Source organism: Bos taurus, chromosome 8, assembly GCF_002263795.3.
Source record: "Bos taurus isolate L1 Dominette 01449 registration number 42190680 breed Hereford chromosome 8, ARS-UCD2.0, whole genome shotgun sequence".
Taxonomy (NCBI): domain Eukaryota; kingdom Metazoa; phylum Chordata; class Mammalia; order Artiodactyla; family Bovidae; genus Bos; species Bos taurus.
This window is the reverse complement of record NC_037335.1, coordinates 90,648,853-90,665,733: the sequence shown is the minus strand read 5'-3', so window position 1 is coordinate 90,665,733 and position 16,881 is coordinate 90,648,853. Positions and strand designations below refer to the sequence as shown.

General features: G+C 41.8%; 1 protein-coding gene across 3 annotated transcripts in view; it reads right to left on the bottom strand.

Moving 5' to 3' along the window:
- The window catches only part of PLPPR1 (phospholipid phosphatase related 1), a 601,803-nt gene that overhangs the window by 379,131 nt on the left and 205,791 nt on the right, over positions 1-16,881 (bottom strand). For all 3 annotated transcript variants that reach the window (XM_059889070.1, XM_059889072.1, XM_059889071.1), the window contains one exon: positions 804-907. The gene's annotated coding sequence lies outside the window, so the exon portion shown is untranslated. The remainder of the gene's footprint in view (positions 1-803; positions 908-16,881) is intronic.

Here is a 16,881-nt window from a genome sequence, read left to right as displayed (position 1 = left end):
GCAGAAAAATAACCCTGCCACATGTAACCAGCAGGTAGTCTGTTTCATCAACTACTCAAATGAAAGCTATAGAAATTTGAGAGCAACCATTAAATTATATTGCAAAAACATACATTTCCCTAACAGAATTGACAGTCCATTGTGCTCCACCAAAAGAAAAACAAAGCAAAACAATGGCCTAGAAGCATGAGAGTTGCCCCTTTCTGCTTTGCCACTCTGCACCCCACGGTCCTTTGCAGTCGAGCCAAGCTGATCACAGTCTCACTGGTCAGCTGTTCCTGTGGTTTACCCTGTCGTGAAGCCCACCAAATGTTCCGGGTATTTAGGAACATTCTGATAGGTAAGGAGAGAGTGTAATCCTCCTTCCTTTCCAAGACAAAGCCACTTCAACTCCTGAGTTTCCTTCTGACCTCACTTCAATCCCTGCCTTGCTTCCCCTTGCCCGGGACACCTCTAACCTTTACCCATGGGATGCCAGCAGCACGCACTCTGCCAGGGTGATAATCAAAGCTGTAACCAGACAATGCCCAAAATCTCTCGGATTCTTCAGTTGAGAATCATTAAATAAATATGACAAAATGAAGAAAAGATACTATTAGAACCTGAGTCTTATTCAATGTCCTATAACACACAGAGCAAAGCCTGCAAAAAGTAATTATCTCACCCACAATGTCAGTAGTTCCAAGGCCAAGAAAGTTTGATTTATATCCAACTCAGAGAATCACCTGTTAAGATTCACGCGAATCTAATATTGGTCACCCAGAGACCCTCTCCCCATTCCCCCTCTTCCCTTGGGGACTTACATGAGCCTGAAGTGAGATCCAGGGGACTTCCGGTTTGGGATGAAGAGCTCTGCCTCTCGGTGGTTACTCGATGTCACTCGTCGCAGCCACATGGCACCACTGGTCTGAAACACATCGAGTCTGTCCTTACTTCTTGTATTCCCTAACAGCCCCTGATTACCACCAGAAACATTTTGATATTGTCATCAGGACGTCTTTTCTGGAAGTGAGGAGAACCAGGGCCTTAGGCATGCTATGCCTTCATTAACCTCTTAAGGTGGTAATCCACATGCCTTTCAATTCTTGCTGATGAGGCTACAGCAGTGAAAAACAAACAAGGTAATTTCCCCCACTGTGTTAAATTCTCAGAAATCTCCCTGATTCTGGCAATGACTTCTCTCACTCTGCTGCCTGGCACTGTCTGGGACTCTGCCTGTCTTCTCCCAGGCTGGGACCTCTGAGTCCTGACTTCTGCCCTGGGTACACTGCACACATTTTTACCAGCCCTACTGGAATGGGTGAGAGAGAAAAGTAGCCCTTTGGGAGAGAAGAGTAACGCTGATAGGACATCAGAGTTACAAATAGGTGCAGGCAGCCAAGGCCTGCCTCTTCCCATGGCCTGTCACGACGCATCCTCACCAACACTGATGGCTTGAGATTTTTCCCATTAAGCCATTCCACACACAAAGTGTGCTGACTCCTGGTCCTTATCAAAATTCTTATATCACAGAATTGTAATGATCTGTGTACCCATTTGTGTCCCCTGAGAACTTCTGAGCTCCTTGAGGAAGAAAAAGACTGTCTTAGTATTGCTACGAAGTCAGCATAAAGCACCCTGCTTAGCATGTAGGAAACACTCAGAATAACAAGATGAAAAAAAAAACAACAACTGTATAAAACATTTCCAGGCAAAATATTTGTGAGGATTTATAAAGAAAAATAGGACGAAAAAAGCTATCTAGAGTACACAAAATGATACTTTATACAGACAATTTAAAAGATCGGCAGACAGTTCTTCTGAAGCTTTTAGCACAATGGAATAAAAACCAGAAATAGATTATACACTTTTTTCTTGTTTTCAGCCATTTGGAAATTGTGGTAGCAAATATACTCCTCTTTTATTTTTAGAAGACAGTAAAAAATAAATGTCACACATATCATATGAATTATTGGTCTCACAAGGTTAGTTGAAAAATTCACCTGCAAGTTAAACAGTAGAGATGCTGGGATGGGGTTTCAGAGGCTGGCTAGCTCCAATCTCAAGGAGAAAATGACCAACATCAAAGTGTTCTGGCGACCTGTAAGCAGCTTCTCTCCAAATACCTACTTTGATCTAAAGGCAGCTTAAAAGCTAGTTGCTCTTAGAGATGGTTTTTAGTTATATAAGTGAGCTTTCTACTGGTTTAGCCCAAGGTCTCATTTAGCCCAATGTCAGGTACCTAACATGCAAATGTATTTCATTTACACCACTGGGCATACATACTTGACTCACAGAAATGGGAAATGATGAAGTCAAGTTTGTACTTTTTCTTCTGGCCCTTGGGTCCTTTTAACAAACTGTTGAACCACCTGAATTAAGTCTGTAGATTAAGTCTGAAGTCCTTATTATGAAGCAAATCACAACCTATGTCAGAATCTCCAGTTACCTCAAAAAGTGGCATAATATTATCAATAAAATTTGTTTTTATTTACCTTAGTTTAAAAGACTGTCTTGGTTGAGCAAAGAATGGACTCAGGTGAAGGCTGTGATATTGAAAGTAATAATAATTATAGCCAGTACAGGTAATATGTACCTCAGTTTATATCTCAAATGTTCAAATAAATAAATTTATAATAGTTACAAATACCTTGACCTAATGCCTATCTCCCATTCCACCAAGATGGCAGAAAGTTAATCTCAGTTAATTTGCAGTTCCCTTGAAAGTGAAAGTGGAGAGTGAAAAAGTTGGCTTAAAGCTCAACATTCAGAAAATGAAGATCATGGCATCTGGTCCCATCACTTCATGGGAAATAGATGGGGAAACAGTGGAAACAGTGTCAGACTTTATTTTGGGGGGCTCCAAAATCACTGCAGATGGTGACTGCAGCCATGAAATTAAAAGACGCTTACTCCTTGGAAGGAAAGTTATGTCCAACCTAGATAGCATATTCAAAAGCAGAGACATTACTTTGCCAACAAAGTTTCGTCCAGTCAAGGCTATGGTTTTTCCTGTGGTCATGTATGCATGTGAGAGTTGGACTGTGAAGAAGGCTGAGCACTGAAGAATTGATGCTTTTGAACTGTGGTGTTGGAGAAGACTCTTGAGAGTCCCTTGGACTGCAAGGAGATCCAACCAGTCCATTCTGAAGGAGATCAGCCCTGGGATTTCTTTGGAAGGAATGATGCTAAAGCTGAAACTCCAGTACTTTGGCTACCTCATGCGAAGAGTTGACTCATTGGAAAAGACTCTGATGCTGGGAGGGATTGGGGGCAGGAGGAGAAGGGGACGACAGAGGATGAGATGGCTGGATGGCATTACCGGTTCGATGGACATGAGTCTGAGTGAACTCCGGGAGTTGGTGATGGACAGGGAGGCCTGGCGTGCTGCGATTCATGGGGTTGCAAAGAGTCAGACATGACTGAGCGACTGAACTGGACTGAACTGAACTCCCCTGCCTTCAGTTCAGTTCAGTCACTCAGTCGTGTCCATTGTACAGGAGACAGGGAGCAAAACCATCACCATGGAAAAGAAATGCAAAAAAGCAAAATGGCTGTCTGAGGAGGCCTTACAAATATCTGTGAAAAGAGAAAAGGAAAGATATTTCCATTTGAATGCAGAGATCCAAAGAATAGCAAGGAGAGATAAGAAAGCCTTCCTCAGTGATTAGTGCAAAGAAAAAGAGGAAAAAACAGAATGGGAAATACTAGAGATCCCTTCAAGAAAATTAGAGATATCAAGGGAATATTTCATGCAAAGATGGGCTCTATAAAGGACAGAAATGGTATGGACCTAACAGAAGCAGAAGATATTAAGAACAGGTGGCAAGAATACACAGAAGACCTGTACAAAAATGATCTTCACGATCCAGATAATCACAATGGTGTGATCACTCACCTAGAGCCAAACATTCGAAATATCACAATGAACAAAGCTAGTGGAGGTGATGGAATCCAGTTGAGCTATTTTAAATTCTGAAAGATGATGCTGTGAAAGTGCTGCACTCAATATGCCAGCACATTTGAAACACTCAGCAGTGGCCACAGGACTGGAAAAGGTCAGTTTTCATTCCAATCCCAAAGAAAGGCAATGCCAAAGAATGCTCAAACTACCGCACAATTGCACTCATCTCACACGCTAGTAAAGTAATGCTCAAAATTCTCCAAGCCAGGCTTCAGCAATATGTGAAGCGTGAACTTCCTGACGTTCAATCTGGTTTTAGAAAAGGCAGAGGAACCAGAGATCAAATTGCCAACATTGACTGGATCATCGAAAAAGCAAGAGAGTTCCAGAAAAACATCTATTTCTACTTTATTGACTATGCCAAAGCCTTTGACGGTATGGATCACAATTGCTAATTGCTAAGTCGCTTCAGTCGTGTCCGACTCTGTCCGACCCCATAGATGGCAGCCCACCAGGCTCCCCCGTCCCTGGGATTCTCCAAGCAAGAACACTGGAGTGGGTTGCCATTTCCTTCTCCAATGCATGAAAGTGAAAAGTGAAAGTGAAGTTGCTCATTCGTGTCCAACTCTAGCGACCCCATGGACTGCAGCCTACCAGGCTCCTCTGTCCATGGGATTTTCCAGGCAAAAGTACTGGAGTGGGGTGCCATTGCCTTCTCCAATGGATCACAATAAACTGTGGAAAATTCTGAAAGAGATGGGGATACCAGACCACCTGACCTGCCTCTTGAGAAATCTGTATGCAGGTCAGGAAGCAACATTAGAACTGGACATAGAACAACAGACTGTTTCCAAATAGGGAAAAGAGTACATCAAGGCTGTATATTGTCACCCTGCTTATTTAACTTCTATGCAGAGTACATCATGAGAAGCACTGGGCTGGAAGAAGCACAAGCTGGAATCAAGATTGCCAGGAGAAATACCAATAACCTCAGATATGCAGATGACACCACCCTTATGGCAGATAGTCGAGAAGAACTAAAGACCCTCTTGATGAAAGTGAAAGAGGAAAGTGAAAAAGTTGGCTTAAAGCTCAACATTCAGAAAACTATGATCATGGCATCGGGTCCCATCAGTTCAGTTCAGTTCAGTTGCTTACTCATGTCGGACTCTTTGTGACCCCATGAATCGCAGCACACCAGGCCTCCCTGTCCATCACCATCGCCCAGAGTTGACTCAAACTCACATCCATCAAGTCAGTGATGCCATCCAGCCATCTCATTTTCTGTCATCCCCTTTTCCTCCTGCCTCCAATCCCTCCCAGCATCAGAGTCCTTTCCAATGAGTCAACTCTTTGCATGAGGTGGCCAAAGTACTGGAGTTTCAACTTTAGCATCATTCCTTCCAAAGAAATCCCAGGGCTGATCTCCTTCAGAATGGACTGGTTGGATCTCCTTGCAGTCCAAGGGACTCTCAAGAGTCTTTTCCAACACCACAGTTCAAAAGCATCAATTCTTCAGCACTCAGCCTTCTTCACAGTCCAACTCTCACATCCATACATGGCCACAGGAAAAACCATAGCCTTGACTAGATGGACCTTTGTTGGCAAAGTAATGTGTCTGCTTTTGAATATGTTATCTACGTCAGTCATAACTTTTCTTCCAAGGAGTAAGTGTCTCTTAATTTCATGGCTGCAATCACCATCTGCAGTGATTTTGGAGCCCAAAAAAATAAAATCTGACATTGTTGCCACTGTTTCCCCATCTATTTCCCATGAAGTGATGGGACTAGATGCCATGATCTTAGTTTTCTGAATGTTGAGCTTTAAGCCAACTTTTTCACTCTCCTCTTTCACTTTCATCAAGAGGCTTTTTAGTTCCTCTTCACTTTCTGCCATAAGGGTGGTGTCATCTGCATATCTGAGGTTATTGATATTTCTCCTGGCAATCTTGATTCCAGCTTGTGCTTCTTCCAGCCCAGTGTTTCTCATGGTGTACTCTGCATAGAAGTTAAATAAGCAGGGTGACAATATACACCCTTGACGAACTCCTTTTCCTATTTGGAACCAATCTATTGTTCCATGTCCAGTTCTAACTGTTGCTTCCTGACCTGCATATAGGTTTCTCAAGAGGCAGGTCAGGTGGTCTGGTATTCCCATCTCTTTCAGAATTTTCCAGTTTATTGTGATCCATACAGTCAAAGGCTTTGGCATAGTCAATAAAGTAGAAATACATGTTTTTCTGGAACTCTATTGCTTTTTAGATGATCCAGCAGATGTTGGCAATTTATCTCTGGTTCCTCTGCCTTTTCTAAAACCAGCTTGAACATCTGGAAGTTCACAGTTCACGTATTGCTGAAGCCTGGCTTGGAGAATTTTGAGCATTACTTTACTAGCGTGTGAGATGAGTGCAATTGTGCGGTAGTTTGGGCATCTTTGGCATTGCCTTTCTTTGGGATTGGAAAGAAAACTGACCTTTTCCAGTCCTGCGGCCACTGCTGAGTGTTCCAAATGTCCTGGCATATTGAGTACAGCACTTTCACAGCATCATCTTTCAGGATTTGGAATAGCTCAACTGGATTCCATCACCTCCACTAGCTTTGTTCGTAGTGATGCTTTTTAAGGTCCACTTGAGTTTACATTCCAGAATTTCTGGCTCTAGGTGAGTGATCACACCACTGTGATTATCTGGATCATGAAGATCTTTTTTGTACAATTCTTCTGTGTATTCTTGCCACCTGTTATTAATATCTTCTGCTTATGTTAGGTCCATACCACTTCTGTCCTTTATAGAGCCCATCTTTGCATGAAATGTTTCCTTGATATCTCTAATTTTCTTGAAGAGATCTCTAGTCTTTCCCATTCTGTTTTTTCCCCTATTTCTTTGCATTGATTGCTGAGGAAGGCTTTCTTACCTCTTCTTGCTAAAAACTGTGTATTTCACAAATTCATTTTTCTAACAGGGTCGCTTCAGCCATGTCTGACTCTTTGTGATCCTATGAACTGTAGCCCTCCAGGCTCCTCTGTCCATGGGATTCTCTAGGCAAGAATACTGGAGTGGGTTGCCATGCCCTCCTCCAGGGGATCTTCCCAACCCAGGGATTGAACCCATGTCTCTTATGTCTCCTGCATTGGCAGACATGTTCTTTACCATTAGCGCCACCTGGGAAGCCCCCATAGAGTTCCAAAGTTACAAATTCATCAAAATAAGCAAACTGCCCATTTTGCCCATTCCAAAACCATTCAAGTATTGTTTGGATTCCAAAGGCTTCATTTTAAAAGCCACTGACTCCCTCAGTTTCAGATTATTGCTAATGGAATTTTTAATTACCTTTTGAAGAAAAAAAGCTGGATTCTGATTTGGGTAGTAAAAGAACAACTCACTTGATTACTTTTATACTGTTTTTAAAGAGCAGTTTTAGGTTCTTCTAGTGAGCCTGTACCTCTGGACTGAGAACTACTTCACGCGCATGTATCTTAGGTTTCCCCATTCCCCTTAGGTAGCACAGGGTGGCTAGAGTGGGCTGGAACTGAGAATTTTCCTTCCCCTTAGTGCAGTACTCTCTAATAATACCCCAACAAGACAAGTTAGCTCTAGCTGACTGGTTTCTCCTGAGGACAAGCCTTGTTAAGAACAGAGTACTCTGGTGTCTCTTAGAATGGCTCCTTCCCCCATTGCCACTTTTTTCTACCATGTATAAAATCAGTCATATAAGAGCATATAACTTTTAGATGGTTCTATTTGGAAAAGACCCTGATGACAGGAAAGACTCAAGGCAATAGGAGAAAGGGGTGTCAGAGGATGAGATGGTTAGATAGCATCACAGAATCAATGGACACGAATTTGAGCAAACTCTGGGAAACAGTGAAGAACAGAGGAGCCTGGAGTGCTGCAGTCCACGGGGTCACAAAGAGCTGGACGTGACTTAGTGACTGAAAAACAAGAAGAAATAAATGTGTGGCAGTTCAATGTTGGTTACTGCTGGCTGTGGGTGGCATTGTTTAAATTTCTGAACTTTCAAGTCAAATATGACAACCCATGTGACTTACTCATTCCCACCACCGTTTGTCACTATCCAACAGGCTTTACTGGGGGTGGCTCTGCACTGTGTGAGGACTACAGAGACAAATGCATCAGCCTAGAGACAATCTCACTGTTGTCTTTCCCAGCATTTCTATATTTATCCTACTCTTGCCTTCCTATGTTCTTTATTTAAATTCTACAATGATTTATTTATATTCTTGTTTTAAGCCTCTCCAGATTCTTAATAAACAAACACAAGCAAACCAACCTCCAAGACATTTAGGTTTCTTATAGCTCAAAAGACACTTTTAAAGACTAATGTTCTGAAGGTATAAACCCCATCAGCCTCATTAAGTGTTACACATGCTTAAGGCTGATACGAGTCATTATACATCTTTAGTCATTATACATCCTCTGAGGAATGAGGCTGAGGGCTCATGCGGGTGTGGTTGTCACATATGATTCATCACTACTGCTGAAGACTGCATTTGTTTTGTGAACACCAGTGCTGTTTTCAGAGGCTTCCCTAAGCCTTTGAATTCTCCAAGTCATATATACCCAAAATAGCCTCATTCAAAACTATAACTTTGCTGCTCTTTTAAGTGCCATGCTTGCTCGTGGATAAGCCCCATCTGAGCCGATGCTATACAAGCTGGTTTATCATGGTTGCAATCTATTCACCAGCTATGGCCTCCTTCAACTGTGTTGTGTCCTTGTACTAATGAAAATTATAGACTTCTCCCAAATTATAGTTTAGTTTGGCATCCTAGTTAGGTGGATTAAATTACTCAAACCACCCCACCTGCAAGGAGGCCCCTTGGACTGCAAGGAGATCAAACCAGTCCATCCTAAAGGAAATCAGTCCTGAATATTCATTGGAAGGACTGATGCTGAAGTGGAAACTCCAATACTTTGGCCACCTGATGCAAAGAACTGACTCATTGGAAAAGAGCCCCATGCTGGGAAAGATTGAGGGCAGGAGGAGAAGGGGATGACAGAGGATGAGATGGTTGGATGACATCACCGACACAATGGACATGAGTTTGAGTAGGCTCCAGGAGTTGGTGATGGACAGGGAAGCCTGGCATGCTGCAGTCCAAAGCACACCTTTGCGACTCTTTGGGGTCACAAAGAGTTGGACATGACTGAGCGACTGAACTGAATTGAACCCCTCCCATGTGGCATTCCAGAGTTGTCTAAGTTTCCCAATCACCTCAGACATAAGAAATCCCCTCTACTCAACAGACTTGTGTTTGGTGTTGAGTGCAAATGAAGAGGAGAGTGAAAAGGCTGGCTTAAAACTCAACATTCAAACAACTAAAATCATGGCATCCAGTCATATCACTTCATGGCAAATAGATGGGGAAACAATGGAAACAGTGACAGACTATTTTTTTTGGCTCCAAAATCACTTTGGATGGTGACTGCAGTCATCAAATTAAAAGACACTTGTTCCTTGGAAGAAAAGCTATGACAAACCTAGGCAGCATATTAAAAAGCAGAGACGTTACTTTGCCGACAAAGGTTCATCTAGTCAAAGCTATGGTTTTTCCAGTAGTCATGGAAAAGAGAGTTTTCCATGGGGTCGCAGAGTCGGACATGCCTGAGAGACTGAACTGACCTGAACTTGATGCCATGACTACCACAGCCTCAAAAGACATTCTTCAGTTTTTAATCATTTTGCAAATGCTTTGGTCTTCAACACATTGCTGGCAAGTGTTATTTATGCAGTACGCTAACCGATAGCTTTCAGCTTTCTCAACCAATCTAATGAAGGCCAGTACACAGCCTTGGGGTTTTTGTTTTTCCAGTTTATGTTCATAACACTCTATGCACTAATTTTCTAAACACTAGCCCTTTGTGTTTTATATTAGCAGTACCGGCAAGGCCTATATTAATAACAATTAATGGAATATTAATAGCTGTACTTAATTTTTTTAATTACTACTTTTATTTTTCTCAGATAATGCTTCCTGAACTTAATGATTATGCTGTTGAGAGAATAACACTCAGCTGTTGGTGACTAAAACCACAGGGATAAATCACTGAAATCAAACTCTAGTCCTTAAGACAAACTCAAAAATATATACATTCACAAATACTAACTAAGGCATTGTACAGAATTCACAACAGGTAAAAAGTATTTACCACCAGACAGAGTAAAACTTCTTTGTCTGATGTAAAAAGAGATGAAAATTCTGCCAATTATTAAATGTCTATCACCACTGTTGGTATCTATAAATCAAAATAAGCAGTTTCCCAAAGCTCAGTGGGTACCTGTCTATAGCTGGAATAATACCACAAAAACCATGCCACACTGAAGGCCCATTGTTTATACAGATAAAGCACGTGGACAACTGCAGCTTAGAGTGACGTCCACACTGGGCCAGCAAAGAAACTCAGGGTGGTGATTAAGAATGTGGATGAAGGGCCCAGGCTGACGAGATTCACCTGCCACTCTGCCCCTCTATAGCCATGTTATCAAGTCTCTGTGGCTGTTTCCTCGTGTATCAAATAAGAATGAAAATAATAGTAATATACACAAATATCCATACCTTATAGAACTGTTGTAAAAACTAAAAGAATATACAAATAAAATATAAATAAACAAAAGTAATAACTACGGCTTATACTTATTATCTTAAAACACCTAGACATGGTACCTGGAATATGCTGAGTGTAAGCCATAGCTGTCATTTTTATTTCAGTGCGTGCCTGGAGCAGTCATTGTGTCTGAGACGGTCAGTCTGGACTGAGATGCTAGTCAGCATGTGTAAAGCAATCAGAATCCCACTCCTGAGAGTCTGTCAGGAATGACTCTGTAGTCATCAGGCCATCTAAGCCTCAGTGGACCTAAAGTGGCCAGTCAGAGGTTCTCAAGTTATGTGCTGTGTTTTCATATTTCTCCAGTGTCCCTCAGGGGCCTGGGGAAAGTCCTGTTCAAGGGAGAGGGCCCCGAGGACAGACATGGCCCAGGCAGAGGCGGATGGTTACTGCTGGCTGCTGATCTGCAGACTTCCTCTTTTTTTCTTTCTCTCTCTCCAGCCCAGCCACTTAGCCTTTACAGTAGCTCCCCAGACTTCCCAACAATCTGGTGGGGGTCCTCCCCCACAGTGGCTATTACACTATCTATTCCAAAGAGCTCTCAGTGCCTGTTGAGGCCACCAACCCAGGTCCAGGATGAACGAGAACTCTTCCCTTCCTCACCCACTCTGCTGCTCAGGTCTACACACACACACACACACACACACACACACACACACACACACACACACTGCCCTCCCCCTTCTATGGAAAGGTTCTTAATAGGCAGCATAACCAGCAGGCTGCCAGCAGGCTCAGGCACTAGAGCAGAGCTGTCCAATAGAACTTCTGCAATGATTTGCAATGTGGTCAGTGTCACTGAGAAACTATTTTTATTTGGATGTAACTTAATTTATTTAAATAGTTGCATGTGGCTAGTGGCTACTATATTGGACAAGATAGTTTTAGAGACAGCCTGAGACCAAGTCCCAGCTCCACATTTCCACGCCCCTTAACACTGGGAAAGTGACTTTAATTCTCTGAGCCTCAGCCTCTCGCTCTATCTAGAAGTAATATATTCCTTAACTCACAGTGTTGCTGCAAAGATAAGGTAAACTCTTTCACTGAAGCACCTACAAGAAGATACAGTCTAGACTAAACTTCCAGGATTATCAGCTATTACAGGCATTTAAAAATAATTACCTATGTCTCCTCATAATTTAGCTGGGTTGCTTTTCTCAGACTATTGACTGGTTGAAATAATCATACCAAAGTCACACTCAGTTGACCCTTTAAAAAAAATAGAGAGAAAACATCAACCATTAATATCTGATGGAACTATAAATATAACAAAACTATTCTCAACTCCACCTTGGGGAAATACATGGACCACCAGCCTTGCTGAGCCTTGGAGAAACATACCTAAGCCTTTTTTGTCAAGATGTGTATTATGGAGGTTTCAAAGGCCGAGTAATAAGAAAATGTCTTAAAGCAATGACATTTTGTCTGGCTGAGTCTGAAAAGGGTTCAGCCTTGCCTGAAATATTTGACAGAGTTATGTAACAAATAAAGAGTCATCAACAATCACCTATCAAAGCAGGAAAATCAATTTACTAAAAATTTTAATTGAATATGGCTCTATGATAGAAGAATGGAACCCACAAGAATAATATGACACTGTCTCTACTTTTCAGAATTTCCGTGGACCCACCTCCTAGAGTAATAGAAATAAAAACAAAAGTATACACGTGGGACCTACTTAAATTTAAAAGCTTTTGCACAGCAAAGGAAACTATAAAAAGGGTGAAAAAACAATGCTCAGAATGGGAGAAAATAATAGCAAATGAAACAACTGACAAAGCAGCTCATACAACTCAATACCAGAAAAACAAACAACCCAATTAAAAAGTGGGAAAAAGACTTAAATAGACATTTCTCCAAAGAAGACATACAGATGGCTAACAAACACATGAAAAGATGCTCAATATTGCTCATTATTAGAGAAATTCAAATCAAAACTACAATGAGATATCACCCCACACCAGGCAGAATGGCCATCATTAAAAAGTCTACAAACAATAAATGCTGGAGAGGGTGTGGAGAAAAGGGGACACTCTTGCACTGTTGGTGGGAATGCAAATTGATATAGCCACTATGGAAGACAGTATGGAGATTCCTTAAAAAACTAGGAATAAAACCACCATATGACACAGCAATCCCACTCCTAGGCATATACCCTGAGGAAACCAAAATTGAAAAAGACACATGTACCCCAATGTTCATTGCAACATATTTACAATAGCTAGAACATGGAAGCAACCTAGATGTCCACTAACAGATGAAAGGATAAAGAAGCTGTGGTACATATACACGATGAAATATTCAGATCAGATCAGATCAGATCAGTCGCTCAGTTGTGTCCAACTCTTTGCGACCCCATGAATCGCAGCACACCAGGCCTCCCTGTCCATCACCAACTCCCAGAGTTCACTCAGACTCACGTCCATCGAGTCGCTAATGCCATCCAGCCATCTCATCCTCTGTCGTCCCCTTTTCCTCCTGCCCCCAATCCCTCCCAGCATCAGAGTCTTTTCCAATGAGTCGACTCTTTGCATGAGGTGGCCAAAGTACTGGACTTTCAGCTTTAGCATCATTCCTTCCAAAGAAATCCCAGGCTGATCTCCTTCAGAATGGACTGGTCGGATCTCCTTGCAGTCCAAGGGACTCTCAAGAGTCTTCTCCAACACCACAGTTCAAAAGCATCAATTCTTCGGCACTCAGCCTTCTTCACAGTCCAACTCTCACATGCATACATGACCACAGGAAAAACCATAGCCTTGACTAGACGAACCTTTGTTGTTAAAGTAATGTCTCTGCTTTTGAATATGCTATCTAGGTTGGTCATAACTTTCCTTCCAAGGAGTAAGCATCTTTTAATTTCATGGCTGCAGTCACCATCTGCAGTGATTTTGGAGCCCCCCAAAATAAAGTCTGACACTGTTTCCACTGTTTCCCCATCTATTTCTCATGAAGTGGTGGGACCGGATGCCATGATCTTCATTTTCTGAATGTTGAGCTTTAAGCCAACTTTTTCACTCTCCACTTTCACTTTCATCAAGAGGCTTTTGAGTTCCTCTTCACTTTCTGCCATAAGGGTGGTGTCATCTGCATATCTGAGGTTATTGATATTTCTCCTGGCAATCTTGATTCCAGCTTGTGTTTCTTCCAGTCCAGCGTTTCTCATGATGTACTCTGCATAGAAGTTAAATAAACAGGGTGACAATACACAGCCTTGACGAACTCCTTTTCCTATTTGGAACCAGTCTGTTGTTCCACGTCCAGTTCTAACTGTTGCTTCCTGACCTGCATACAAATTTCTCAAGAGGCAGGTCAGGTGGTCTGGTATTCCCATCTCTTTCAGAATTTTCCACAGTTTATTGTGATCCACACAGTCAAAGGCTTTGGCATAGTCAATAAAGCAGAAATAGATGTTTTTCTGGAGCTCTCTTGCTTTTTCCATGATCCAGCAGATGTTGGCAATTTGATCTCTGGTTCCTCTGCCTTTTCTAAAACCAGCTTGAACATCAGGAAGTTCACGCTTCACATATTGCTGAAGCCTGGCTTGGAGAATTTTGAGCATTACTTTACTAGCGTGTGAGATGAGTGTAATTGTGCGGTAGTTTGAGCATTCTTTGGCATTGCCTTTCTTTGGGATTGGAATGAAAACTGACCTTTTCCAGTCCTGTGGCCACTGCGGAGTTTTCCAAATGTCCTGGCATATTGAGTGCAGCACTTTCACAGCATCATCTTTCAGGATTTGGAATAGCTCAACTGGAATTCCATCACCTCCACTAGCTTTGTTCGTAGTGATGCTTTCTAAGGCCCGCTTGACTTCACATTCCAGGATGTCTGGCTCTAGGTCAGTGATCACACCATTGTGATTATCTAGGTCATGAAGATCTTTTTTGTACATTTCTTCTGTGTATTCTTGCCATCTTTTCTTAATATCTTCTGCTTCTGTTACTCAGCCATAAAAAGGAACACATTTGAATCAGTTCTAAAGAGGTGGATGAACCTAGAGCCTATTATACAAAGTAAATCAGAAAGAGAAAGATAAATATCATATACTACTGCATATATATGGAATCTAGAAAGATGTACTGATAAATTTATTTGCAAGGCAACAATGGAGAAACAGACTTAGAAAACAGACTTACAGACACTGGGAGAAGGGAGGAGAGGGTGAGATGTATGGAGGGCACAACATGGAATCTTACATTACCATATATAACATACATAAGCCAATGGGAATTTTATATCAGGGAACTAAAACAGGGGCTCTGTATCAACCAGAAGGGGTGGGATGAGGACGGAGAAGGGAAGGAGGGGACGTATGTACACCTATGGCTGATTCATGTTCATGTTTGACAAAAAAAACAAAATTCTGTAAAGCAATTATCCTTCAATTAAAAAAATAAATAATTTTTTAAAAGTGAAAGTGAAGTCGCTCAGTCGTGTCCGACTCTTTGTGACCCGTGGACTGTAGCCCACCAAGCTCCTCCGTTCATGGGATTCTCCAGGCAACAGTACTAGAGTGGGTTGCCATTTCCTTCTCCAGGGGATCTTCCCAACCTAGAAATTGAACCCAGGTCTCCCACATTGCAGACAGACGCTTTAACCTCTGTGCCACCAGGGAAGCCCTTAAATACAAGAATATAGTCTCTCAGAAAACCTCCTATAGAGAAAACTACCTAATAAAAAAGAATTTCAGTGGTTTCTGGAGATGCAGTGTTTTCAAGTACCAATAGCAGAAATATGAACTAGGATAACTGTTGTGCATGTTTGGATGAGAAAAACTCAATGTTGGCTGAAGTGATTGAGGGGACCTTTGTAGACACAGCTGGCATCAGATCACAAAGCCCAAAAAAGGAGACTCCCCATCTCCCAGGTCTGAAGAGGTCAGTGTGGGAGGAATCATTTCTGAAGCATGTGCTTGTGGCAACTATTGGTTACACGGTGCAGGCATGTGTGCAACTTACACATGTGAATTTCCTCTGGATTCAATTCATCCAACAGGCATTTATTGAGCATCTAACATGAGCCTGGCAAGGACATACACAGGCAGCATGTGGTCTGCTCAGATTTACAGACTTAAAATCTGCATGTGGGGTGGGGAATCTGCTTAATGGATGGCAGCTTCATGTCCCCAGAGTGATCAATCAGAATGCCTTAGTACATAAAGATGCAAATTTACCTGCTTATCATGACAACAATTCTTATGGAAATATCACTATCTAGGTGTTCACTTTAAATCACCACACAAAGGGTGGGATTCATGTTTTGTGTTTTTCGGTTTCCCTGTCCTTTGTTACTCATTTTAAAAGAATTTTCTTTGCAAGGATTCCTACTGAGTAGATCAAAATCTTTAAAAACTGTCACAGTATAAGCCTATCAGAGCCTTCATATCTCATGTTCTAAGTAGGGACTTTGAAATGTAAATTTCAAAATCATAGAATCATATAATTCTTGCCTAAGAGTATAAACCTCTTTTTAAGCAAGATATCTAAAATAAGCAGGGATTTTTTTTTTTTTTAAGGGAAGGGGCCAGTAAACCACTCACCTCCCAAAAAATGTTTTAAGGATTCATATGTAAAAATCTATAAATAAATTAAATGAGTTTAAAAAAGAAAACTGGCTTATCGTTCTCCCCACCCACTTTTCATAGAGAAATACAGACCCTTCCATTCAAGCCAGAGTAAAGGGGATGTGACATACACCGTCGCACCCATCCCTGCCAAAGTGTGGGCCCTGGACCAGAAATTTCAGCATCACGTGGGAACTTGTTATGAATGCAGAATGTCAGGCCCGGGCTCAGACTGAACCAGAATTCACCGAACTCTGAATCTGCTTTTAATAAGATTTCCAGGTGAGAGATATGCACATCATTGGTCGAGAAGTATTTCTCTAAGGAACATTAAAATATTATTGAATTAACTTGAAAACAAGGTGCCAGTTGACTCCACCCTGGGTCCTCAGATCCTTTCACAGTCAACCACATGTAAATTGGTCCTGCAGAACAGACAAGAAGAGTGCTTTCATGTTGAAACAACAAAGGATTCTTAACAGGGGCCGACAGACCCTCTTCCTCAAATAAATATTAAACGTACATTTTTTAAATGGGCGTTTAAGGAGATGACAAACTGCTTTCTCACCCAGGTCATCTACATGACTGTACAGTTGTTTTTCCCATCAACTGTTTCTCTTTTAAAATTAAAGTCAGCAATATAAATGCAACCCAGTTAGCACAATAAATAACTAGATCATGATGAAAAGAGATTGGAAAGACTGAGAAAGAAAGAACTATTGAGGAAATCGAGAGATGGAACGGACAGCAGGGTCAAGGTCAGCAGTTTCCTGGAACCCCTGCTTCCTTACTTCTCAGGGTGCTCCTCTC